The 17,275-nt window shown below is 39.4% G+C and overlaps 1 non-coding gene across 1 annotated transcript; it reads left to right on the top strand.

Moving 5' to 3' along the window:
* The first annotated feature begins 9,230 nt into the window (after positions 1-9,230).
* LOC112761723 (small nucleolar RNA R71) lies at positions 9,231-9,338 on the top strand. The gene has a single exon (XR_003182104.1). It is a non-coding gene; the product is annotated as a small nucleolar RNA R71 (small nucleolar RNA).
* Positions 9,339-17,275: the final 7,937 nt, after the last annotated feature.

Below are 17,275 nucleotides of genomic sequence, written 5' to 3'. Positions count from 1 at the left end.
TACTAATCAGTGAAGGGGGCACTCACTTCTGCAATAAACAGCTTTACTCTGCCATGGTTCGGTATGGAATTCGCCATAAGGTGGCTACTCCATATCATCCACAAACTAATGGGCAAGCTGAAGTCTCTAACAGAGAATTAAAGAGAATCCTAGAACGGACAGTAAGTACCCGTAGAAAGGATTGGGCACGGAGCTTGGATGATGCTCTGTGGGCTTACAGAACAGCATTCAAGACCCCTATAGGGACCTCTCCATACCAACTTGTGTATGGTAAGGCATGTCACCTGCCCGTGGAACTGGAACATAAAGCCTACTGGGCAACCAGATTCCTAAACTTTGATGCCAAATTAGCAGGAGAAAAAAGATTGCTCCAGCTAAATGAGCTAGAGGAATTCAGATTCACAGCTTTCAAAAATGCCAAGCTTTATAAAGAGAAATAAAAAAAGTGGCATGACAGAAAGCTGTCATCTAGAATCTTTGAGCCAGGACAGAAGGTTCTGCTGTTCAACTCTAGACTCAGGCTATTCCCCGGGAAATTGAAATCCCGGTGGAGGGGTGATGAGCGGATAATTTATACGCTTTTTGGCATTGTTTTTAGTATGTTTTTAGTAGGATCTAGTTACTTTTAGGGATGTTTTCATTAGTTTTTATGTTAAATTCACATTTCTGGACTTTACTATGAGTTTGTGTGTTTTTCTGTGATTTCAGGTATTTTCTGGCTGAAATTGAGGGACTTGAGCAGAAATCAGATTCAGAGGTTGAAAAAGGACTGCTGATGCTGTTGGATTCTGACCTCCCTGCACGCAAAGTGGATTTCCTGGAGCTACAGAACTCGAAATGGCGTGCTTCCAATTGCGTTGGAAAGTAGACATCCAGGGCTTTCCAGCAATATATAATAGTCCATACTTTGGCCAAGAATTGACGACGTAAACTGGCGTTCAACGCCAGCCTTCTGCCCAAATCTGGCGTCCAGCGCCAGAAAAGGATCCAAAACCAGAGTTGAACGCCCAAACTGGCACAGAACTTGGCGTTCAACTCCACAAATGGCCTCTGCACGTGCTACACTCAAGCTCAGCCCAAACACACACCAAGTGGGCCCCGGAAGTGGATTTATGCATCAATTACTTACTCATGTAAACCCTAGTGACTAGTTTATTATAAATAGGACCTCTTACTATTGTATTAGGCATCCTGGATTGTATTCTGATCCTGTGATCACGTTTAGGGGGCTGGCCATCTCGGCCATGCCTGGACCTACACTTATGTATTTTCATACGGTAGAGTTTCTACACTCCATAGATTAAGGTGTGGAGCTCTGCTGTTCCTCAAAGATTAATGCAAGTACTACTGTTTTCTATTCAATTCTTCTTATTTCTCTTCTAAGATATCCATTCGCACCCAAGAACGTTATGAAGGTGATGATTATGTGTGACGCTCATCATCCTTCTCCCTTATGAACGCATGCCTGACAAACACTTCCGTTCTACATGAATTAAGCTAGAATGAATATCTCTTAGATCTCCTAACCAGAATCTTCGTGGCGTAAGCTAGAATGATGGCGGCATTCAAGAGAATCTGGAAGGTCTAAACCTTGTCTGTGGTATTCCGAGTAGGATTCAATGATTGAATGACTGTGACGAGCTCCTAACTCGCGATTGCAGGGCGTTAGTGACAGACGCAAAAGGATAGTAAATCCTATTCCAGCATGATCGAGAACCGACAGATGAATAGCTGTGCCGTGACAGGGTGCGTGAGCATATTATTCACTGAGAGGATAAGATGAAGCCATTGACAAGGGTGATGCCTCCAGACGATTAGCCGTGCCGTGACAGGGCATTGGATCATTTTCCCGAGAGATGACCGAAAGTAGCCATTGACAGTGGTGATGTATCACATAAAGACAGCCATGGAAAGGAGTAAGACTGATTGGATGAAGATAGCAGGAAAGCAGAGGTTCAGAGGAACGAAAAGCATCTCCATTCGCTTATCTGAAATTCCTACCAATGAATTACATAAGTATCTCTATCCCTATTTTATTATATAATATTCGAAAACACCATTATCACTTTATATCTGCCTGACTGAGATTTACAAGGTGACCATAGCTTGCTTCATACCAACAATCTCCGTGGGATTCGACCCTTACTCACGTAAGGTATTACTTGGACGACCCAGTGCACTTGCTGGTTAGTTGTATCGAAGTTGTGACAACTATGAATTAAGATCAGAGCACTAAGCTTTGAAGCCATTACAAGGATTTGTTCGAGCCTGGAGATCACAATTTCGCGCACCAAGGGGACCATACGTGATTACAAGTGTATCACCATATGGTTATGTGGAGCTTCAAGATATTGATTCTGATAAGAGGTTCATTGTCAATGGACAAAGAATCAAGCATTATCTTGAAGGCAACATTGAGCAAGAGTGCTCAAGGCTGAAGCTAGACTAAAAGCTCAGGAAGGTCCAGCTAAAGACAATAAAGAAGCGCTTGCTGGGAGGCAACCCAGCCATGGGGCATCAATCCTCCAAGCATTTTGCCCCATTTCTATTTTTATTTTTATTTGTTTATATAGAGTTCATTGATAACAAGGTAAAGAATCAATTGCATAAGTTCACAGGGTTACAGAAGGAATCTGCACACAAAACAGAGAAAAAGAGCTCACTGGCAAGAAAACGCCAGTAAGAGCCCATTTTGGGCGTTCAGCGCCCAAAAGGGGCAGCCAGTGGGCGCTGAACGCCAGTAAGGATAGCAATCTGGCGTTCACGCCAGAAAAGGGCAACAACTGGGCGTTGAATGCCCAGGAGAACAGCATTTGGGCGTTGAACGCCCAAAACAGGCAGTGTTTGGGCGTTCAAACGCCAGGATGATGGGGAGGAGGCAAATTCATTTTTCTTCATATTTTTTCATTCCAATCTTGATTTTCTTACTTCAATTAATGATTTCTTGCATAAACATGTTAAGAACCCTGATTTCTAAAATCCCTAATTTCTAAAAACCCTACCTTAAAAATATCAAATATATCTTAATCCATAAGCACAAACCCTCTTTGCAAATTCAATCCAACTCTTTTCAAATCTTTTTAAAAACAGATCTACCTTTTCAACTCATCAATATCTTTTTCAAAATCTCCAATTTATCTTTTTCAAAAAAATAAAATCTAGATCTATCTTTTTCAAAAATCTTCTGTTATCATATCTTCTATCTTATCTTTTCCAAATCAATCTTTTTTATCATATCTTTATCTCTTTTTTTTTTTCGAAAACCCACCCTCCCTCCCTTTAAATTTGGGTTCGGCCTCCCTCCCCTTCCATCAACAATTGCACCTAGCTCTCCTTCTATCCCTCTACTTTCTTTTCTTTTGCTTGAGGACAAGCAAACCTCTAAGTTTGGTGTGTTTATCCGTGATCACTAAGATCATGGCTCCTAAAGGAAAACAACCCACTCCAAGAGGCAAGAAAGAGAGCGTTCCAAAACCACTTTGGAATCAAGGGAAGTTCTTATCTAAAGAACATTCAGACCATTATAACAAAATAATGGGTCTGAGATCAGTGATCCCAGAAGTTAGATTCGATCTGAAAGAAGATGAATATCCGGAGATCCAGGAGCAAATTCGAATCAGGAACTGGGAAGTCCTAGCTAATCCTGAAACAAAAGTGGGAAGGAATATGGTCCAAGAGTTCTATGCTAATATGTGGCAGACTGACAAGCAAAAACTATCTGGAACTGCTTTCTATGAATATTGGACCATGGTCAGAGGAAAGATTGTTCATACCATCCCTGATAAGATCAGAGAGATCTTAAAGCTACCTCAGCTGAAAGATGATCCAGACTCCTTCAACAGGAGAATGATGAAAACAGACAAGGGCCTGGATAAGATTCTAGAGGACATATGTATCCCTGGAGCCAGGTGGACCACCAACACAAAGGGTGTCCCAAATCAACTCAAGAGAGAGGATCTCAAACCAGTCGCCAGAGGATGGCTGGACTTCATTGGGCATTCTCTGTTGCCTACTAGCAACCGTTCTGAAGTCACAGTTAAAAGAGCAGTGATGATCCATTGCATCATGATGGGAAAAGAAGTGGAAGTTCATCAGCTGATCTCAGCTGAATTCTACAAAATTGCTAACAAAAATTCTAAAGAGGCCAGGTTGGCTTATCCAAGCGTGATTTCTCTGCTCTGCAAGGATGCCGGGGTAAGGATGGGAATAACTGAGTATATCTCAGTTGAGAAACTAATCACCAAAGCATCAATGGAAAGACAACAAGCACAGGATGATCCCACCAAGAAGAAAACACAAGAATTTCTCCCAGAAATCCCTCAATCTGAATACTGGGAGTATCTTGAGACGTCTATCACCAAGATACGGGAAGCTATGGAGCAAATAATAAAAGAACAGAAGGAACACAGTCAAATGCTGACCTATATGTTTAAAGAACAAGAGGAGCAAGGGCGTGACTTAAGGAAATTGAAGCGCCAGAAGTTATCTCTTGAAGAATCAAGCACCCCACGGATCAGAGGAATACCCATTTCCCAGAACAAAGGTTGTTAAATTCCAATTTCTGCTTTAATTCTGTGATAGTGTCATTAGAGAAGTTCACCTTAGGAGTCATATAGTAGTAATTAGTATCTATTTTGATTTTATCTCTAATTAAGCCATAGTCTATTTTTCTCATCATCAGCAAACATGAATAAAATAGTAGATCTTTTGAATAAGAGGCAATGAAATTTCGAGTTTTAATAAGAGAAATTCTAATTAGTTACATGTGGTGGCAATACTTTCTGTCTTCTGAATGAATACTTGAACAGTGCATATGTCTTTTGAATTTGTTGTTTAAGACTGTTAAATATGTTGGCTCTTGAAAGAATGATGAACATGAGACATGTTATTGATAATCTGAAAAATCATAAAAATGATTCTTGAAGCAAGAAAAAGCAGCAAAAAAAAAAAAAGCCAATAGCCCTTAAAACCAAAAGGCAAGAGTAATAAAAAGGATCCCAAGGCTTTGAGCATCAGTGGATAGGAGGGCCTAAGGGAATAAAATCCTGGCCTAAGCGGCTAAACCAAGCTGTCCCTAACCATGTGCTTGTGGCGTGAAGGTGTCAAGTGAAAACTTGAGACTGAGCGGTTAAAGTCAAGGTCCAAAGCAGAAAGAAGAGTGTGCTTAAGAACTCTGGACACCTGTAATTGGGGACTTTAGCAAAGCTGAGTCACAATCTAAAAGGTTCACCCAATTATGTGTCTGTGGCATTTATGTATCCGGTGGTAATACTGGAAAACAAAGTGCTTAGGGCCACGGCCAAGACTCATGAAATAGCTGTGTTCAATAATCATCATACTGAAATAGGAGAATCAATAACACTATCTGAATTCTAAGTTCCTATAGATGCCAATCACTCTGAGCTTCAATGGATAAAGTGAGATGCCAAAACTGTTCGAAAGCAAAAAGGTACTAGTCCTGCTCATCTAATTAGAATCTGAGCTTCACTCAAAAACTCTGAGATATTATTGCTTCTCAACCTATTAGTCTTCTATTTTATTTGTCTAGTTGCTTGAGGACAAGCAACAGTTTAAGTTTGGTGTTGTGATGAGCGGATATTTTATACGCTTTTTGGGGTTAATTTCATATAGTTTTTAGTATGTTTTAGTGAGTTTTTAGTTTGTTTCCTTTAGTTTTTAGGAAAAAATTCATATTTCTGGACTTTACTATGAGTTGTGTGTTTTTTTGTAATTTCAGGTATTTTTCTGGCTGAAATTGAGGGAGCTGAGCAAAAATCTGATTCAGGCTGAAAAAGGACTGCTAATGCTGTTGGATTCTGACCTCCCTACACTCAAAGTGGATTTTCTGGAGCTACAGAACTCAAAATGGCGTGCTTCCAAGTGCGTTGGAAAGTAGCCATCCAGGGCTTTCCAGAAATATATACTAGTCTATACTTTGCTCAAGGATAGACGACGTAAACTGGCGTTCAACGCCAGTTCTCTGCCCAATTCTGGCGTCCAGCGCCAGAAAAGGATTAAAAGTTGGAGTTCAACGCCAGAAATGGATCCAAACCTAGCGTTGAACGCCCAAAACAGCCTTATGCACGTGAATTGTTTAAGTCTCAGCCCCAGCACACACCAAGTAGGCCCCAGAAGTGGATCTCTGCACCACCCATCATAGTTTACTCATTTTTTGTAAATCTAGGCTACTAATTTAGTATTTAAACAACTTTTAGAGACTTATTTTGTATCTCATGACATTTTAGATCTGAACTTTGTACTCTTTGATGGCATGAGTCTCTAAACTCCATTGTTGGGGGTGAAGAGCTCTGCTGTGTCTCGATGAATTAATGCAAGTATTTCTGTTTCCATTCAAACATGCGTGTTCCTATCTAAGATATCCATTCGCGCCTAACTATGGAGAAGGTGATGATCAGTGACACTCATCACCTTCCTCAATTCATGAACGTGTGTCTGACAATCACCTCCGTTCTACATCAGATTGAATGAATATCTCTTAGATTCCTTAATCAGAATCTCCATGGTATAAGCTAGATTGATGGTGGCATTCATGAGAATCTGGAAAGTCTAAACCTTGTCTGTGGTATTCCAAGTAGGATTCAGGGATTGAATGACTGTGACGAGCTTCAAACTCGCGAGTGCTGGGCGTAGTGACAGACGCAAAAGGAGGGTGAATCCTACTCCAGCATGATCGGGAACCTCAGATGATTAGCCGTGCTATGACAGAGCATTTGGACCATTTTCACAAGAGGAGGGGATGTAACCATTGACAATGGTGATGCCCCAACACACAGCTTGCCATAGAAGGACGTGCGTGCATGAATCAGAAGACAGAGGAAAGCAGAGATTCAGAAGACTAAGCATCTCCAAAACTCCAACATATTCTCCATTACTGCATAACAAGTAACCTTTAACCCATGCTCTCTTGTTTATTCGCAATTCAGCTGATAAATACAATTGACTTCCTGACTAAGAATTGCAAGATAACCATAGATTGCTTCAAACCAATAATCTCCGTGGGATTCGACCCTTACTCTCGTAAGGTATTACTTGGACGACCCAGTGCACTTGCTGGTTAGTGGTACGAGTTGTGAAAAGTGCGATTCACATTTCGTGCACCAATGACTGTGAATGGAGAGAGAGAGGTGATATAAGATTATGAGGAGGGAAGGTGAGTAGAGGTATGTGGGGATCCTGTGGGGTCCACAGATCCTGAGGTGTCAAGGATTTACATCGTTGCACCAATTAGGCATGTAAAATGCCTTTGCATGCATTTTTGGCGTTTAGACGCCGAAGTGATGCTTGTTCTGGGCGTTCAACGCCCATATGCAGCATATTTCTGGCGTTGAACGCCAGCTTCATGCTTGTTTCTGGCGTTGAACGCCAGCCAGATGCTCCTTACTGGCGTTTAAATGCCAGTAAGTCCTTCCTCCAGGATGTGATTTTTCTTCTGCTATTTTTGATTCTGTTTTTAATTTTTATATTTATTTTGTGACTCCACATGATCATGAACCTAAGAAAACATGAAAGAGCAATAAGAATGAAAATAAAATTAGATAAATAAAAATTGGGTTGCCTCCCAACAAGTGCTTCTTTAATGTCAATAGCTTGACAGTGGGCTCTCATGGAGCCTCACAGATGTTCAGAGCATCGTTGAGACTTCCCAACACCAAACTTAGAGTTTGGATATGGGAGTTCAACACCAATCTTAGAGTTTGGTTGTGGCCTCCCAACACCAAACTTAGAGTTTGACTGTGGGGGCTCTGGTTGACTCTGTAGTGAGAGAAGCTTTTCATGCTTCCTCTCCATGGTTGTAGAGAGAGATCCTTGAGTTTTAAACACAAGGTTGTCCTCATTTAGTTGAAGGATCAATTCTCCTCTGTCCACATCAATCACAGCTCTTGCTGTGGCTAGGAAGGGTCTTCCAAGGATGATGGATTCATCCTCATCCTTCCCAGTATCTAGGATTATGAAATCAGCAGGGATGTAAAGGCTTTCAACCTTTACTAACATGTCCTTTACTTGTCCATAAGCCTATTTTCTGGAATTTTCTGCCATCTCTAATGAGATTCTAGCAGCTTGTACCTCAAAGATTCCCAATTTCTCCATTAAAGAGAGTGGCATGAGGTTTATTCCTGACCCCAGGTCACATAGAGCCTTCTCAAAGGTCATGGTGCCTATGGTACAAGGTATTAAGAACTTTCCAGGATCCTGTTTCTTCTGAGACAATGTCAGTTGATCCAGATCACTCAGTGCATTCAGCTTCATGATTGCACCAAGGTACTTGGCAACTTGCTCTTCAGTAACATCCTCATTCTCTTCAGAAGAAGAATACTCATCAGAGCTCATGAATGGCATAAGGAGGTTTAATGGAATCTCTATGGTCTCTCCTTATTGATCTCTGGACGTCCCAGGTGGTCTTCCTCACTGGGATTCACATCCTCTTCCTCCCTTGTAGGTTCGGCCATGATTGTTATATCAATGGCTTTGCACTCTCTCTTTGGATTCTCTTCTGTATTGCTTGGGAGAGTACTAAGAGGGGTTTCAGTGCTTCTTTTACTCAGCTGGCCCACTTGTGCTTCCAAATTTCTAATGGAAGAACTTGTTTCATTCATGAAACTCTCAGTGGCCTTAGATAGATCAGAGACTAAATTTGCTAAGCTAGATGGATTCTGCTCAGAATTCTCTGTCTGTTGCTGAGTGGATAATGGAAAAGGTTTACTATTGTTAAACCTGTTTCTTCCACCATTATTAAAGCCTTGTTGAGGCTTTTGTTGATCCTTCCATGAGAAATTTGGATGATTTCTCCATGAGGGGTTATAGGTTTTTCCATAAGGTTCACCCATGTAATTCACCTCTGCTATTGCAGGGTTCTCAGGATCATAAGCTTCTTCTTCAGAAGATGCCTCTTGAGTACTATTGGATGCAGCTTGCATTCCATTCAGACTCTGAGAAATCATATTGACCTGCTGAGTCAATAGTTTGTTCTGAGCCAATATGGCATTCAGAGCATCAATTTCAAGAACTCCCTTCTTCTGAGGCATCCTATTACTCACAGGATTTCTCTCAGAAGTGTACATAAACTGGTTGTTAGCAACCATGTCAATAAGTTCTTGAGCTTCTGCAGGCGTTTTCTTTAGGTGAATGGATCCACCTGCAGAAGTATCCAATGACATCTTAGCTAATTTAGACAGACCATCATAGAATATATCCAGGATGGTCCATTCTGAAAGCATGTCAGAAGGACACTTTTTGGTCAGTTGCTTGTATCTCTCCCAAGCTTCATAGAGGGATTCACATTCTTTCTGTCTGAAGGTTTGAACATCCACTCTAAGCTTACTGAGCTTTTGAGGAGGAATGAACTTAGCTAAGAAAGCCGTGACCAGCTTATCCCAAGAGTTCAGGCTATCCTTGGGTTGAGAGTCCAACCATATTCTAGCTCTGTCTCTTACAGCAAAAGGGAAAAGCATGAGCCTGTAGACCTCGGGATCAACCCCATTGGTCTTAACAGTATCACAGATCTGCAAAAATTCAGTTAAGAACTGAAAAGGATCTTCAGATGGAAGTCCATGAAACTTGCAGTTCTGCTGCATCAGAGAAACTAATTGAGGTTTCAGCTCAAAGTTGTTTTCTCCAATGGCAGGGATGGAGATGCTTCTTCCATGTAAATTGGAATTAGGTGCAGTAAAGTCACCAAGCATCCTCCTTGCATTATTATTATTTTCGGCTGCCATTTCCTCTTCCTGTTCGAAAATTCCTGTAAGGTTGTCTCTGGATTGTTGTATTTTAGCTTCTCTTAGTTTCCTCTTCAGAGTCCTTTCAGGTTCAGAATCTGCTTCAACAAGAATGTTCTTGTCCTTGCTCCTGCTCATATGAAAAAGAAGAAAATAGAAAATAATAGGGATCCTCTTTGCCTCAGTGGAGAGAGGTTCCTTTGTGTGAGTAGAAGAAGAAAAGCATGTAATGTAAAGAGGAGAAGAGGGAAAACTCGAACACAGAGAGGGAGGTGGTGTTCGAATTTTTGGATGGGAGAGAAGTGTTAGTAGATGAATAAATAAATAGAAGGAGATGAGGGAGAGGGAATTTCGAAAATTAATTTTTGAAAAGAAGTTGATGATTTTTGAAAATTAAAGGAGAATTAAAATTAAAATTTAAACAATTAATTAACTAAAAAGAATTTTTGAAAAAGAGGGAGGTATTTTCGAAAATTAGAGAGGGATAGTTAGTTAGGTAGTTTTGAAAGAGATAAGAAACAAACAAAAAGTTAATTAGTTAGTTGAAACAAATTTTAAAAATCAATTTTAAAAAAGATAAGAAGATAAGAAGTTAGAAAAGATATTTTAAAATCAAATTTTTTTTTGAAAAGATATGATTTAAAAAGATATGATAGAAAGATATGATTAAAATTATTTTTGAAAAAGATTTGAATTTTAAAATCAAAATTAATGACTTGACTCACAAGTAATCACAAGATATGATTCTAGAACTTAAAGTTTGAATCTTTCTTAACAAGAAAGTAACAAATTTGGAATTTTTTAATCAAAACATTAATTGTTGATAATATTTTCGAAAATTATGAGATAGAATTAAGAAAAAGATTTTTGAACAAGATTTTTATAATTTTCGAAAATAAATAAGAAAAATGAAAAAGATTTGATTTTTTGAAAAAGATTTGAAAAAGATAGAATTTTTAAATTGAAAATTTGATTTGACTCATAAGAAACAACTAAATTTTAAAAAGTTTTAAAAAAGTCAACTCAAATTTTCGAAAATTTATGAGTGAAATAAGGGAAAGATATTTTTTTGATTTTTTAATTTTCAATGAAGAAAGAGAAAAACAACCCAAAGACTCAATGCATGAAAATTTTGGATCAAAACATGTGATGAATGCAAGAACACTATGAATGTCAAGATGAACACCAAGAACACTTTGAATGTCAAGATGAACACCAAGAACTTATTTTTGAAAAATTTTCAAGAAAAGAAAACATGCAAGACACCAAACTTAAAAACTTTTATTCTTTAGACATTAATAATTCAATAATGCATATGAAAAACAAGGAAAGACACAAAACAAGAAAACATGAAGATCAAACAAGAAGACTGGCCAAGAACAACTTGAAGATCATGAAGAATTCAATGCATGAAATTTTCGAAAATAATTTTTAGAAAATTAAAAAGATGCAATTGACACCAAACTTAAAACTTGACTCAAGACTCAAACAAGAAACATAAAATATTTTTGGTTTTTATGATTTTATAATTTTTTTTTGGATTTTCGAAAGTTATTTTAAAAAAAGAAAATAAGGATTTCAAAATTTTTAATAAGAATTCCTAGGAATCATGTAAAGTTAGTCTAAAGCTTCAGTCTAAAAAGATTAGACAGGGCAGAATAAGCTTCAGCAGGACATTACATACAACAGCCAAATTGATGGGAATCAACTAGCTCCTGTGATGATAAAAGCATCATCTGAAACACTAGAATTCATTCTTAAAAATTCTGAAGAAAAATATATTTTTGAAAAGATTTATTTTTATTTTTTTTCGAAAATAAAGGAAAAATTTTTGAAAGATTTTTGAAAACTTTTTGAAAACAAAATAAAAGTTGGAACAAGAAGAAAATTACCTAATCTGAGCAACAAGATGAACCGTCAGTTGTCCAAACTCGAACAATCCCCGGCAACGGCGCCAAAAACTTGGTGTGCGAAATCGTGATCATTCCATTCCTTGGTAACGGCGCTAAAAACTCAATACGCACGTTCATGATCTTATATCTGTTTCACAACTTCGTACAACTAACCAGCAAGTGCACTGGGTTGTCCAAGTAATAAACCTTACGTGAGTAAGGGTCGATCCCACAGAGATTGTCGGCTTGAAGCAAGCTATGGTCACCTTGTAAATCTCAGTCAGGCGGATTAAATTGTATTAAGAAATTATAGTGGATGAAAATAAATAAAATATAAAATAGGATAGTGGTACTTTTGTAATTCATTGGTGAGAATTTCAGATAAGCGTATGGAGATGCTTTCGTTCCTCTGATCTCCGCTTTCCTACTGTCTTCATCCAATCAATCCTACTCCTTTCCATGGCAAGCTTTATGTAGGGCATCACCGTTGTCAATGGCTACATCCCATCCTCCTGTGAAAATGGTCCAATGCGCTGTCACTGCATGGCTAATCATCTGTCGGTTCTAGATCATACTGGAATAGGATTTACTATTTTTTTGCGTCTGTCACTACGCCCAGCACTCGCGAGTTTGAAGCTCGTCATAGCCATCCCTTCCCAGATCCTACTCGGAATACCACAAACAAGGTTTAGACTTTCCGGATCTCAGGAACGGCCATCCATGGGTTCTAACTTATACCACGAAGACACTAATAACTCGGACTCGGTCCCCTGTATTAGATATCCAAGAGATATCCATTCAATCTAAGGTAGAACGGAAGTGGTTGTCAGGCACGCGTTCATAAGTTAAGAATGATGATGACTGTCACGATCATCACATCCACCATATTGAAGTGCGAATGAATATCTTAGAAGCGGAATAAGTTGAATTGAATAAAAAAACAGTAATACTTTGCATTAATCTTTGAGGAACAGCAGAGCTCCACACCTTAATCTATGGTGTGTAGAAACGCTACCGTTGAAAATACATAAGTGATGAAGGTCCAGGAATGGCCGAGAGGCCAGCCCCCAAAACGTGATCAAAGGATCAAAAGATAATCCAAAGATAAACTAAAAATCATATATCAAATACAATAGTAAAAAGTCCTATTTATACTAAACTAGTTGCTAGGGTTTACAGAAGTAAGTAATTGATGCATAAATCTACTTCCGGGGCCCACTTGGTGAGTGCTTGGGCTGAGCTTGAAGTTTACACGTGTAGAGGCTTCTTTTGGAGTTGAACGCCAAGTTGTAACATATTTTTGGCGTTCAACTCTGGTTCGTGACGTGTTTCTGGCGTTTAACTCCAGACTACAGCGTAGAACTGGCGTTCAACGCCCTTTTGTGTCATCTAAACTCGGGCAAAGTATGGACTATTATATATTGATGGAAAGCCCTGGATGTCTACTTTCCAACGCCGTTGATAGCGCGCCATTTGAAGTTCTGTAGCTCCAGAAAATCAACTTTGAGTACAGGGAGGTCAGAATCCAACAGCATCAGCAGTTCTTCTTCAACATCTGAATCTGAATTTTGCTCAAGTCCCTCAATTTCAGCCAGAAAATACCTGAAATCACAGAAAAACACACAAACTCATATTAAAGTCTAGAAATGTGAATTTAACATAAAAACTAATAAAAACATCCCTAAAAGTAACTAGATCCTACTAAAAATATACTAAAAACAATGCCAAAAAGCATATAAATTATCCGCTCATCAGGCACCAAGGGGATGGAGGAACAAAAAGATCCCTACAGAGGATTTCTCTCCAGGGGATAAAGTGATCTTAGCTCACCTCCCAGCTATTCCACCTCATCTTCCCACCATCCCATCTCAGCTGCGTAAAGTTTTCACCATCAACAGAATTCTCTCCTTAGAACATGTGGAGATCCTTAATGAAGCCAATGGAGATAGATTCACTGCGAGGGGAGAAGATTTGAAGCATTACCAACCACCCTGACAAAGGCAGAACGTCATGCTAGTGATGCTAAAGAAGCGCTTCATGGGTGGCAACCCAAGTTTTATATGCTTTTAAAGTAGTTAATAAAGCAAGGTTCATGAATTCCAAATCAACTTTGACATACACTTAAATGAATCCTTGTATGCAACATATAGTGAAGAACAAGTTTGGTGTTCAAGGCACACTAAGAGAACATAAAGGCAATTCATATCATGTCACTCTTAGAACCTTGAACAATTCTTTTTACACCACATGGCCACAAACTAAGTTTGGTGTCACCAATGTTGCATACATGGACAGTTAAATAGTTAGTTGGTTTGCATTCATGAATAGCACTTAGTTAGTTAAAAACAAAAATTTTAAAAAGTAGTTATCCCATTTTCTAATTTTGCCGCTAACTTTCAACGTTATTAGTTTTATTCCTTTGTCTTGTATAGGAATTAAAGGAAGGATTAAAGAAGAAATTGATGGGACAAGTGAAGAAGGAGGGTTCGGCCACTTCAAAAATGGGGACTATACACATGTCTTCAAAGGGAATACATTGGGAAATATTGCCATGCAACATTGGAAGAATGACACGCTTGGAAACCGAACCAACCCCATCATAAAAGTGATGATCCTTGTGCCCATCCCATGTTAAACCCCATCCGTTCATCATAAGCCTACACCATCAATCCACACCTTTCATTTACTCACCACTTTTCTATATAAGTGGTTCCTAGTTCGTACCTCTTTACATTCCAATTCCCCTTTCTTTGTACTTCTCACTTTCGGAACTCAACACCTCTTACCCCATCGAAAGCACTCTCACCCACTCCCTTAACTACACCCTATCCTAACCCGGCTGAATTCCATCATCGATCCATACACTTCAACACCTTCACATATCAAAAGTCACTTATGGCATCATCAAGCTCCAAAAGGCGAAAGGGAAAGACACCGGTGGAGAGCATTCCTTTTGATGAAGGAAGGTTCAAGACCGCCTTTCATGAGCTTTAATTCGAACGTATAAAATACAAGAAAGTATTGCCAGTGCTGACATTCCAATTCAACGATGATGAGTGCCCGCAGATTAGAGAAAAGATTGAACAGAGGGGTTGGCAAGAGCTCACGAACCCAGAAACAAAGATAAATGCAAATCTCATTAAGGAGTTCTATGCCAATGTAGCCAGAGAAGACAATACCGAGGCTCCTACCTTCAAAAGCTATGTGAGAGGAACAGAGGTGGATTTCAGTCCCAATGCTATAATGTGGACTCTTCATCTTAGATCACAACCCTCTGACAAGCCAAGTTATCAAGAAAGAATAAGTAATGGCCCCGACAATGATGAGCTTGAAGAAATTGTGAATGACATGTGTGTCATAGGATCGGATTGGGAAAGGTATTCGGATAAGAGGCCACGGTTCATTAGAAGAGGAGATCTCATCCCGGAAGCCAAAGGATGGTTTGAGCCCGTGAGAAGATCTATCCTTCCAGCCTCAAACAATTCTGAGGTCAACATTGCTCGAGCTACTATGCTACATTACATTATGAGCGGTGGAGACATCAATGTACATGAAATTATAGCTGAGGGAATTCAAAAAGCAGCCAAAAAGAGTGATTCGAGTGCTCGGCTTTTGTATCCCAGTACCATCCTGAGACTATGTAAGAAAGCCAAGGTGGTCTTCGAAGACATCAATCCACATTGGGTAAACCCTGGGAGGTTAGTTACGCTCCAGCGTATAACTTATATGGCACCCGCCCAACAACAAAGAAGGCCTCAAATAAGGAAAAGAACATCACAAGAAGAACCTCATCAAGAAGAATACCAGCAAGAAGAGTACTATGATCCAACCAATATAAATCTGGTTCACATTCAAGGATCCATTGAGGACTTGGCAAGGAGATATATGGAAGAACAAGAGCAACAACTACACTTTCAATCCCAACGGATGGATCGTCAGGAAGAACTACTTGCTAACTGGATGAATCAACAAGGAGAGTGGCAAAAACAACAAATGGAGCAGCAACAGGAACACTACTCCCAGCTTACTCAAGCCATCAATCAAGTGACTGAAAAGGCAAGAGCGTCAAGATAAACGCCTTCAAGAACTCAACCAACGTCAGCTAGCTCAGATGAAAGCATTCAACGAGTTCAGCGTGCTTAATGAAGGACGGCAACTACATAGGGAAGAATTCAACATAAACACTCAAGCCAAGTTGAACTATGTATCTGGGCATATGCATAATTTGCACTCTGCAATCCCAAGGTATGATTCAGTCCAAAAAGATCTAACAGAACAAGAGGAAGGGAAGGTGAAACAACAGAAGGAAACATTGAAAAAGAGGATGGAAGATGCTGGCTTCTGGAAAAAGTTGGTCGGAAAGCGCAAGGAAAATGGGGGTTCAAGCACTCAAGAAGGACACAAAGAGGACAAACAAGAGAGAGAGCATGGGCAGCCCCATGAGTAAAAGGTGGTGGAGTTCCCTCTTCGTTTTATCTTTTTCAAGTCTAAATAAGGAAAATCATGTATGAAATAGAACATGCTTCCATAGTAGCTTAGGAATTTTCAATTCTGTCTTTAGCATTTTCAGTTATTAAGTCTATGTGTAGTGGTCCAAGTTACCTGTTTTTATTTCCATCCTACTTACTTGCATGCTTGCTCTTTGAATTTAATGAAAGAGAATGTTATGAAAGAAACTAGAGTAGGGTTCATATAGTGAAATAAGTCCTCAAGGTTTATGGTGGGATAATAGATTAGCTAAGTTGGATCACCTATAAGGTATGAGGGCACTCATGTGTATTGAATTACATGCATGAAACACATTCTATGAGACTAGCCAAACAACAAGATCCTAATAAGAAAAAGAGAAAGAACAATAAGAGTTTGAAAAAGAAAGAAAAATAACAAGAAATAAGGCTAGGCACCAAGGGTTTGAACACTGAGGCATATGTCTATGGTGCTCCTGTGCAAAGGATATGCTTGGATGACTAAGCTCTCAGGGGTGCCTTATCACTTGGTAACTTGGGTTAACTAACCCGGGATTATCAGTTGAAAGTCCACTATCAAGAGTAACTTTTGCTACAGAACATTTAGTAACCCAAGGAGGTGCTGGACACCAAGGCCTCAAAGAAAGAAAATAACAAACCATGTGCCTGTGGTGTGCATGTATGGGGGAGAGAGACTTGAGGGAGTAAGTCCTTAGGGGTGTTTCAACACCTAGCACCTTGAACCAACTGGTTCGGGAGTGTTGGCTGAAAGTTTACTTTAAAGAGTTGCCCCCTCACAGAACACTTAGCCTAAGGATGCAATAAACCCTGAGAAAAAAAAAAAGAGGATCAAAGAATAAGGATCTTATAGGATGCAATCAAGCAAGTATTCAAGAGCATGATGAGGACCTGGAAACCAGTAAAGGAATGAACCTAAGTTGCTATGCAGAAACCCCATAAACCAAGAGCTCTACTTCTATAATAAGAACTTATTTCTCTCGTTCTTTCATTCATCACTCTGATGTTTCAGTACTTGCTTAGGGACAAGCAAGCTTTAAGTTTGGTGTTGTAATGCCATGGCATTTTGGCCAGTTTCATTGACCTTTTCTTTACTGTTTTAGGGTAGTTTCATACATTTTCTTAGTAAATAAGCAAGTTTTAGGTAGAAATACACTTACATCTT

Source organism: Arachis hypogaea, chromosome 16 (genome assembly GCF_003086295.3).
Source record: "Arachis hypogaea cultivar Tifrunner chromosome 16, arahy.Tifrunner.gnm2.J5K5, whole genome shotgun sequence".
Classification (NCBI taxonomy): domain Eukaryota; kingdom Viridiplantae; phylum Streptophyta; class Magnoliopsida; order Fabales; family Fabaceae; genus Arachis; species Arachis hypogaea.
This window is presented reverse-complemented; position numbering and strand designations above follow the sequence as displayed.